The following is a 10,930-nucleotide window of genomic DNA, read 5'->3' on the forward strand; positions in this document are numbered from 1 at the left end:
TCCAGAGTGAGCTCACCCCCCTTTGCCCGGGTGCTGCCATGGAAACTCTTCCTCTGCTGGCATCCTCAGCTTCACCTTCAGGGCGGGGTCTTTCCTAGAGAGTAGGAAGCTGCCCTCTTGGGGGTAAAGGGCTGGGGCAGTTAGGACAGGAGCAGAGCCTCTGGGTCTTTTGGGTTTCTTTCACAGTTCCTGTGTGTGCTTGATTTTTACCTCCCTTCTCTCGTACATGGGAGGAGCCATTTACAAGTTGTTCTACTGGGGAGTGTCCTTTAGACATATAGTCCCCAAGGATGGTGAGAGAACCCATTCTGTAAAATGGATCTGAGCTGCTCAGTGTGAGTTGCAATGATTCCTCCGCGGGAGCTTTCTTGCTTTCATCACGACCACTGGGTCACCCCCCAAACCCCTTTGCTTGCTGGTGATTGTTCATGACAGTTTAGCCTGGGTAGGGCTGAAACTGGCGTCTGAATAAGAGAAAAGTGTTTATTGACAGTAACAAAAACAAATTTTAAAAAATGTAACCCTGTACTGAGAATATTTCTTGTTAGCTACTGTCGCATGTAATTAGTGGCAGGGATTGACCAAGTCACCCAGAATGGGAAGACCTTGTCCATTTCTTCCTCACAATGGCAGGGTGGTCATCGGAAGGGGAAACTGAGGCTCAAAGAGGTTATTCACATCCACAGGGGCCCACAACCAATAAGTGGGACCTGAGACCAGATTTTTCGGATGTCTATGCCTCAGCTCTTCCCAGTGGCTCACATCAGGAAGGCAGCTAACAGTCATTGAGGCCCTTGTGATGCCAGGTACACTCTGCCACTGAGCTACTTCCTGCCCCAAGAAGTCTCCCTTTGAACAGATGGATCAGTTGAGCCTAGAGAGGTTAAGTGACTAGGTGAGGGCCATAGCCTGTTAGTGGCAGAACTCAATGTTGAACCCATGACCACTTTCTACCACACTATGTTATTTCTAAAGAAATCCCTAAACTCTTGCCAAAGCAATTTTCCCCTAGGAACTTTGTATCTGTTTCCTTTTTGATCTCAGTTTCCCTCTTTAAGAAAGAAAGGAAAGTATTTCCTAGACACCAGATGTGCTGAGTTGGGACACTAGCTGAGGAAGCCACACAGAGATGGAACAACATGTTTCTCATCTGTGCATCCTAATGAACCTTCCTGCTGTGTGTGTGTGTGTGTGTGTGTGTGTGTGTCTATATGTCTGTCCGTCTGTGGGCAAGTGGGGATGAGATGGTAGGATAGTGGCTTAGTAGGAATAGGCAAAGGGAATCTCAGAAGTATTTTTCTTCCCTTTGGGTGGTTCAGTGGATTTTGAGGAGCAGAGAAGGGCAAGAATACATACACACACACACACACATTTTTATTTTCCACTCATTTCCATTTGAAGTCAGGTTTGGACTTGACCTACCAAGTTATCTTTAGGTTATTCTCTGACTCTAATGAATTGATTCCATGAGCAAATCAGAGAGCCCATGTAAACAATATGGAACTTGGTACAGGATAGGGGTTCAGTGAGTGGCCACTCTCAAGATGATTCATCTAGCACTTTATGTTCTTGAAAATTAGGAACTCTTTCCTGTCTGACCTACTGCACTGATAGTTGAGAGGATAAGGGACACAGTGACCATGGATGTGTTTAGGGAGCTGTAAAGTGAGTCACAAACAGCATGGAGCTGTTTCTGCTCTCTGTCCCTTCAAGGTACATGGTCTATACTGCTCAACCATTCCTCATTCACTTTACACTTTGCGAATGAGAATTGCTGTGATCCAGGCACTGTGCTAGGCACTGCAGACACCCTGGTGAGCAAGGGTAGTCAAAGACCTGCTTTCTGGGGCTGCTCTATGTGGGAATAGGCCGGGGACAGACCACAAACAAGTAAATATGTACTCCTTAACTGTGAATCATCTTTCACTGGTCTTAACTCCAGGAACACAGCATCTTTTCTATGTGTCTTTTGGAGTAAACCCCTCCCCCATTTTTCAACAAATATCATGGATATGATAGGTGCTAAATCAATAACTTCAAATAGCATCTTGATTAAGTGCAGGGGGTCTCTAGAGTTCAAAATCCAGCTCTAAGCTGGGCACAGTGGCCCATGCCTATAATTCCTGTCTCAAGGGACTGAGATAGAAGGATCACAAGTTGGAGGCCAGTGTGACATCTTAGTGTGACCCTGTCTCAAAATAAAAAATAAAAAGGGCCAGGAATGTAGCAAAGTTGTAGGACAACCCTGAGTTCAATCCTCACCTCCCCCCCAAATCCAGCTCTAATACTTATTATTTATGTATTTTTAATAACAAATTTAAGGTGTACAACATGAAACTTTAATATATACATAGACATAGTGACATGATTACTGAAGTCAAACAAGTTAACATATTCATCTCATATAATTACCACTTCCTGTGTGTGGTGTGTGCACCTGAAGTCTCTTAGTAAATTACTAGTATTCTATATGGTATCATGATCTGTAGTCTTTGTGATATAGCTTAGGTCTCTAGACTTATTCATCCTATATTACTGTACCTTTCTCTGCTTTGTCCAAACCCCTGCCTCCCTGCCCCTGGTGACTACGGTTCTACTCTTCGTGTTCATCTAATTGACTTTCATGAAGATTCCACAGATATGCAAGATCATGCAGTATTTTTCTTTCTGAGGCTGGTAACAATGACTTTGAATAAGTTTGTTTGCCAAAGATTCCTCATTAGTATAATGACCCAAACTGTTTTGGGTAATGAAGACTTTTGAGAATCTGATGGAGGCTGTGAACACTTCAATATTTAGAGACCTACACTTGTTATTTTGCCTACAGCAGATTTGTAGACCTGGCAGGCTCCTTGATGAGCCTCGCTAGTTCACAGGGCCAGTTCTCATCAGATCTTTTCCACGAGTCTCACTAAAGCCAGACACATCCCTCCAGCTGACTCCACCCCTCTTGTCCTGCCCTAGTCTTTGTTTTTCCTCTGTCATTCGCCCTTGCTCTAAGCTAATCTGGTTGCCAGCCAAGTTTCACAAGCTGAACTAACCTGAGCTGACCAAACAGAGGCAGGGAAAGTGAAACCCTATTCCACTTGGATTCCAAGGCTTTAGTCAGGTGTGGAGTTCCCCCAGGATGATGTAGGTGTCAGGTCTGGCTCTTCTGACTGCTCTTAACAAAATGCCTAAAGCAGGCAATGTCCATCCATCATTTAGGAATCTGAGCCCCCGAGAATAGCCAGATGCAAAACCATTTCTCCCCACAGGCTTTAATTTTCTCCACGTGCAAATTAGAGAACTGTTCTCCTGTTGTTGATCCCTCCTTCTCTGCCCTCCCCTCCCGGGACAGCAAGCCCTGCCTCATTCCTCTTTGTTTCCGCAGGGCCCTGCTCGGACAAAGTGTTCTGCTGGTGCTGGCTGCAGGATCTGCAGGAGGCAGCCCTGCAGAGATGTGAGCTGGGGCCTCCTTGCAAGCTCAGGGGACTTGTCAGGTGGACGCAGGTCCCAGCTCCATCCAGGACTCTTTCTACTGCCTCCTACCCTAGCCTTTTGATCCAGCTCTGGATTGTTCTTTCTGGGTTGTTTTATTCTGTCTCTTTCCCTTATTTTTCCCCCTTCCTTTCCCTCCTTCTCACTAAATGTGTGTTGACTATGTCAGGGGTTCTGACTTTAACAACTGCTCTCCTAGTTCCAACCACATTCAGACGGAGGGTTGCAGCTTGGCCTCCCCCCATTCTTCTCACCTTCCCCACACAGGACAGTGGCTGTGCACACCCACTTGATCTCTGTAGCTGCAGACCACATGTGGTGTGTTAGTTGCTGGGAACAGTGCTCGTCTGCCTGGGGTTACTGGAGGAGCCCACCACAAATTACCTTAGGGTGGGGTGGCCTGGGGAGCAAGGCCCTGGGGAAAGTACTAGTTCTTTCAAAATTGTTGAATGGCTGATGACTTCTGGTCCTACTCTTCTTAATACATCCGAGTCCATTTTTGCTGTTTTCCTTTGTATGTGTGTTGGAGACTTCCTTCCCCCTTCTTCATGCACACTGCTTCATGAAATGTCCTCTCCTTTACTCTTTGGAAACTCTTATTGCCAGAGCACTGCCCCCCCCCCCCCATTTCTGCTGTCCCTAGCCCCCAGCAGAAAGCCTGGCGAAGCAGGAGAGACTTGAGGTTGAAATCAGGCCATCCTGATTTCAACAGTAGCCATCCTACTTCTAGGAATTTATCTTACAAATGTATTCACACATGTAAAACTTGATCTCTACAGGGTGTCGTGGTTTGTTGTAATGAAGATCAAAGGCAGCCTAATTGTCCAGCAGTAAGGGACTGATGACATAATTCTGACCCATGTATTGGAATGTCAGAATTTACTAAATTAATTACTAAAAAAAAATAAGGCGATTTCTTTGTATTGTCCTTAAAGAAAAAAGGGGCAGTAAAACACCATGTCCCTGAATGCCCCTTTCTGTTCCCCAAAATCTTGTAACACTAGGGAACAGTGAGAGCAGGCCTGGGTGGGGAAGTCCAGACACCGGTTATCTTAAAAGACAGTGGCTCTGACTTATGGGCACTGGGAACGAGGGTGAGTGAGAGTTACCTGAAGAAACTACTTTCTTGCATGTTCAGCAGGACAGTTGCTCCTTGGGATGCTGGTCAGAGAAGCAAACTCAGCAAGCTCATGCTGATGATGTCACGGCTTCTGCAGCCTAAGGTATAAAACCCCTCTGTCCGTGGTGACTGGGGCAGAACCGAAGGCACCGTGAAAAGAATATGTGTCACTCATCCAGCCGGCCACCACTGGACCAAACGCCATGGAGGGAGAGGAAGTGCTGCTTGGTGAGGCACCGTGAGTGACAGAGGTGCTCTCTGTCAGCCACAGAACTCTTTTTGGAGCCGTCACTGGTCTCTTGATGGCTTTTCCCAATAAATCGTATTACGTGCACCCTACCTCCAGGCCTGTCTGCCACCTATCCCACTGCCCTGGCACAGCTGGACTGTGCACTTGACATCTCTAAATGCAGACATGGAATGATCTCCAAGATACAGAAAGCAAAAAAAGCAAGGGGAGAGAATGGTCTACATGGTATGCGTGAACCCTAGTCTTGTAAATGCATAGGTCTCTATTTTCATGGTGGTGTCAGAAGCTGGTAATGGCTTCCTTCCTGCCAGAAAAGATAAAGGAGAGAGTCCTGGGGATGGGGTAAGAGGGAGACCTCCTTTTCCTTATATAATCGGTTTCTAAAATGAATGTTTGATCCATTTTAATGAGTCATGTCCTGGTGTTGGAGAAAGAATCCCAGGGAGCTTCATGCAAGTCCTGGATCTTCTTTTGCCCCTTGGATGAGTGAGAGACGCGGGCTCTTGGAGAGATCCTTCAAGGTCTCGTGACTGCTTCAGCCCCTCACCCCACCTTTTACCGCACTCGGGGAAACGGGCTTTCAGAACCCCATTTTGACACCCCAAACACAATCTTCCCCTAAAAGAAGTGTTGGGGGAGGGAGGGCAGATCATTATCTCCTCTGACAGAGGGTGTTGTGTGGGGAGAGAGCACAGTCTTCAGAGTTGCACAATCTTCCGATCATGTTCCAGCGTCGGCCATTTAAGCTGGGCAGGCTCAAGAGACTGCCCTGCTCTTGCTGGACTGTTCCCTCGTCTGGGAACAGTGCCTGGCACATAGTAGGTGCTCAGCGTGTTGGAGGGAGAATTCTGAGCAGAGGTCCTCTGAGATGACCTGACTCTCAAAGTGGCTTCTCCTTATTCCAGCCCCTTCACCTAAAATCCTTTGTCACATCAGGTAATGCCTCATATAGGTATTTATCTTTTTGGAGGAGAGGAAGTTTATTTGGAGCTCACAGTTTCAGAGGCCCTAGTCCATAGATGGCTGACTCCATAGTTCTGGGCCTGAGGGGAGGCAGAACATTAAGGTTGGAAGAATATGGCAGAGGAAAGCAGCTCAGGACATAGCAACCGGGAAGCAGAGAGAAACAGGTGTTTATTTATATATTGAATCCTCACAATGAGAGGTAAGTAGGTAGTATTATCATCCCCATGTCACCACCAAGAAACCAAGGCTCAGCAAAGTCGAATAGCAGAGCTGCTGCATGCATCCAAAGCCCAGTGGGAACTCAGTGAGTTTCCTGTGCAATTCCAGCTGCCCCAACGAGGATAGGGTTGCAGCGACCGAAATTGGGACAGACATGGGTGCTTCTTAGAAAGTGACAGGGAGAACCCCGGTTAGAAAAGAGGAAGCAGAGGGACTTTTCTGACTCAGGAGTTCCACTTCAGAGGACAGCTCCCTGCCATTGTGAGATGTAAGCAGACGAGACTGCGGAAACCCAGGGCTTGTCATCCAGCTGGGGATTTCTGGAGCTTGGCTGGAGAGGAAAGGGCTGCCCTAGAGGTTGGCAGGAACTGTCCTGCGGTAGGACAAGAAAGGAGGCGGGCTGGCACCCAGACAGTCCTGCAACCAGCAGCCACCAGCTGGGTCTCCCAGTGCAGGGTGGGAGGAAGGCAGCGGCCCATTGTGAGTCAGCCTCAGAGTGATGGAAGGCGTCTGTGACCAGATCAGGGCCACAGGGATGCCACAGCGATGCCTGCCTGCCTCCCTCATAGTTCTCCATCCAGGAACACAGATGACAAAAAAAATTAATGACGAGTATGCATAAAAACAAACATACCAAGGTTCAAATGAAAAAAGATTTAAGTCATTATAAGAGACTCAAGTGACACTGAAGTACTCAGAGCTATAAAAGGAAGCTAAGCCTATAAATGCAGCTTGACAAAAAATAAAATTTTACTCCTACAGCTTAATTTGATGTAGACTTTTCCTGCTGGCCTAATGGGAAGCTTTAACCTCAGCCTTTCTGGATCGTGTTCAGGTACTTGGGGGCCCATGTGATTATCCGTCCCCACAGGTTCTTTCGGAGCCATGCTCCCTGGAGTTAGCATAGCTGTGGGCTTTCTGGAAGTTTGAGGTCACACTGGAGGAAGGTTGTGGAAACCTTGGCCCAGCTGCCTGGAGGCTCCCCACAGCCCTTCCTCTCTGGGGTCCCCTTGCCTCTGGGTATGCTGGGACACAGATATAGCACCTGCCTCTCTCCAGTCTAAACTTGGAGGCTCTTTGTGGCTTGGAAGACAGCTTCCCTCCTTGATGATTCTGGTGAAGACACTGAATGTACATCCTCTTATTCTTCCTGCAGGACACTCAGGATTCTAGAACACACAAGCCAGAGACTCAGTTCTGCTGTCTATCCTTCCTCATCTCTCCCCTGAGAGGGGCAGAGAGATATACGCTGGTCTGTATTCTCAGATGACAGAAGGGGAAAGTGGATAAAAATAGGAAAATATTTCACAAATTTCCTACCAGAAAATGAAACACGAGAGCCCGTCTGCCCATAGCGCCCCCTTTCCCATGGCCACTTTTAGAAACACTTTGTCCTGCTTTTACACACATGCAGATTTGGTAACCTGGGCTAGCCCCTAAGAGGGCAATGCTCCTTTATTCCCAGGGGCACTTCCCCACCCCCTCCCCAGGCTCATTTCATCTCTAAAAAGCTGCCATGTTAGGGAGCAGTGGAGGAGAGTGGGGCCATGGGAGCTGGCTACATCAACCTTCTCCACACATCGTCACCTCCCTTCTTTCCTACAAGTGCACAGTTCTCCAAGGAGCAGTGCCGGTCACCATCGCTGCTTTGCTACTCTCTTAGTCCTCCATCTCCTGTTCATAAAAAAAAAAAATGTTGTGATATAACTTGCTTAGTCTGAGGTATATAAAACCCTGAAGCTTAATGGATTTTTATACTTATCTGTTCTTATGTAACCACCAGACCACCCCAGGATTCCAGGTAAAGAACATATTTGGATCCCCAGAAGCTTCCTCCCATTCCTTTGTAGTGAATACTTATGCCCCAGAGGTAACTAGTATTTGACATCTGACTGTTTAGATTGTCCTTGAATGTCATATTAATGGACAATGTAGAGTATGTTCTTATGGGTCTGATTCTTTTGCTCTAAATTGTGCCTGTGAAACTGTGAAACTTCTTCCTCTTGTGTTTATCCATAGTCTGTTCTTTTCTTTGATGTGTAGAATTCCACAGACACACCACAATTACCAACACCAACTTCTCTGATTTCAGGTCTCCTGCACCCTGTGTTATCTAAAGGGAGAACTTCACGACATCCTGCTTGTTAGCCCTGGACTCCAGCTATCCAATCCTCTGTCCTTGCCTCTGGAGGTAAAGGAGCAGGATTTCTATTTTCTCCTCTTTTCTCTAAGTCATATTTTCCTCTGTCCTGAGGCAGCATCGGCTTTGTCTTTTCCCCAGGGGTCACTTGATAAGGGACAGGGAGAGAACTCTTTTACTGAGGAGGAATTCAATGTGATCTCTGCTGCATGTGGGAAGAGTGATTTGTTGGACTGTGTGTGTGTGTGTGTGTGTGTGTGTGTGTGAGAGAGAGAGAGAGAGAGAGAGAGAGAGAGAGAGAGAGGCGCACACAGAGGAGAAAATGCTCCTACCCACACACACCTGGGCATCAGTAGAAGAGCTCATTAATTTTTGATTGAAAGTGGCAGAAATCTGATTCAAATAAGCCTCATCAAGCCAGGCACGGTGGTGCACGCCTGTAATCCCAGTGGCTCAGGTGGCTGAGGCAGAAAGATTGCAAGTTCTAGATCAGCCTATGCAACTTAGCAAGACCCTGAGTCAAAATAAAGAAGACTGGGGATGTGTCTTAGTGGTAAAGGTCCCCTGGTTCAATCGTTAACCCTGAAAAAACAAAACAAAACCAACAATCACAAAAACCACCTCATCAAAAAGGAAATGACTCATGTAACTGGAAAATGGGTGAGCAGTTCAAGCTTCAGGTCCAGCTTAATCCAGAATTTAAATAATGTCTTCTAATAACATATTAATTATACATGTCAATGGGGGCTCTGTGTGATGCCAGTACGTGCACACAGGGTGCCCTGATCAATTCAGTTTCCCTTTATCCCTCTTCTCCAACCACTTCCCAACCTGCAGAAATCACTATTCTACATTCAAGTCTGATTTCTTTTTTCAGTTTCCACATGAGAGAGAACATGCAGCCCTAGTTTTTCTGTGCCTGCCTTAGGATGTCCCCAAGTTCTATCCATTTTGCTGCAAATGACAGGATTCCACTCTTTTTTTTAATGACTCATGTTCCATGTGTCTTCAGGGGGTTCTTACGTTCCACTTTTCATTTCTGTTCCTTCTATATGTTGACCAGTTTTCTTTCCCAAAGAGGGACTTCCTCATGCAGAGATGGAGGAAATGGACAAGGCCACATGTTAAGTCTCCTCGTTCTAGTTCATCCAACCCCAGGGAGGAGTGAGCTGCTTTCTCCCAGTGTTCCTTAGCAGTCTTGGGGAGGGACTCCCTCTGGCCTTGCATGGTCCTGTGTCCATCTCATAGGCCAATCTCTATGATCAGGTTTGGGAGGAGTCTAGGAGCACAGCCTCCCAATGGGACCACATGATGGGCAGAAACCAAACAGACCACATTCACCATGAGGGGTGGATGTGGGGCAGGGCACACTTCCCTCTACTATCCTGAAGCTTTTTCTCTTGTAACTCTACTAGCAAGTGAGTAGAAGACATATCAGACTTCCCTGAAAGCACAGGGGAGATGTTGGGTGGTTTATATAGCAGCAATACAAGCAACTCAGAACGAAATATTAGGCACCCCTGGTCTTAGATGTCTGCTGGTCTCCCTCTCACCTGAAATTTTGTTCTATTGATCAGTCTCTTGTGTTGACAGTTCTTTTCTCTTGTTCCCCAGCTATCTCCCTTCCTGTTTTTCCTAACTCTCAACTTTTTGTCTACTTTGCTTGCATAATGGTCCCCTTCCCCCTTTTCTTTCCCTCTCCTAACCCATGTCCTAAGATTCCTATCTTCGGCTCAGCTCTTTATTTCACCCTTCAAGGTGTTTTCCTAAACAAAAACAATCCACTCATTAAGAGCAACTCTGGTGCCAGTGGTTGAGATTATTGGAGTCTTTGTCTTCTTCCATCAGCTTCAGATGATGTCAGTTTCAAAAGCCAGAAACTGGATCCCCTGAAACTCTGTGGGCACACTTCTTATAATTTCACGAAACTCATGACATGAAGAACCTGGCTGTGTGTTAATTTATCACTATATGCCAAACCACAGCAGCTCCAGATAGGAAACAAACTGACTCGTTTTCGAAACTGGTTGTGACCAAACCGAAAGATCTGCTCATCAGATTAACTGATGATGTGCTTGCTATTGATGCAACTGCAGTCCACGGCGTACTCATGTCGACAATGGGTTTTTAGTATTTTTCTCAACATCTGAATGATTTACAAATGAAATTTTATAAGGAAAGATTTCGTTGTTATGCTTTCATTATAGACACAGCCCCTGGGGGGATGCAAAGCGAGGGACATGAGAGCCACCCTTGCCCTGGCCTCCCATAGCTGGAGTTGCTGATTTCCACCTGCAGGCTTGGTTGCTCCTTGTTGGGTAGATCAAGGCTAACCTGGGAATACCCAGGGGATTGGAGACTTTTTAAAAGATGGGCTTTCAAGGCAATGACCTAGCACTGGTCCTGGTCTCCAAATCATATGGCTCCTCTCCAGGTACCTTGTACCCTGGTTAGCACAGGAAAGGTGCTCAGTAACTATTTCCCCACGTCGTACTTTTTCTCAACTGATTCCAGATAAAGAACATGGCTTCTACTTTGACTTTTTTGGATTCTTGTTACCTTTCTTTTTTGTCTGTTCAGGGAGGACTGAAGTCCTGTCTTGTCCTGAATTCCAAACCTGGGGCCTTCTTGGATATCCCCAAACCTATCTACCAAATATATACAACAGTTTGTAGGACAAGGCTTCTGATCTCATCCCAAGAGACCAGAAGTTACATGATCCGGTGCCTCTGTGCTTCCCAAAACTTCCCTAAAG

This window comes from Marmota flaviventris, chromosome 17 (assembly GCF_047511675.1).
Source record: "Marmota flaviventris isolate mMarFla1 chromosome 17, mMarFla1.hap1, whole genome shotgun sequence".
In the NCBI taxonomy this organism is placed as follows: Eukaryota; Metazoa; Chordata; class Mammalia; order Rodentia; family Sciuridae; genus Marmota; species Marmota flaviventris.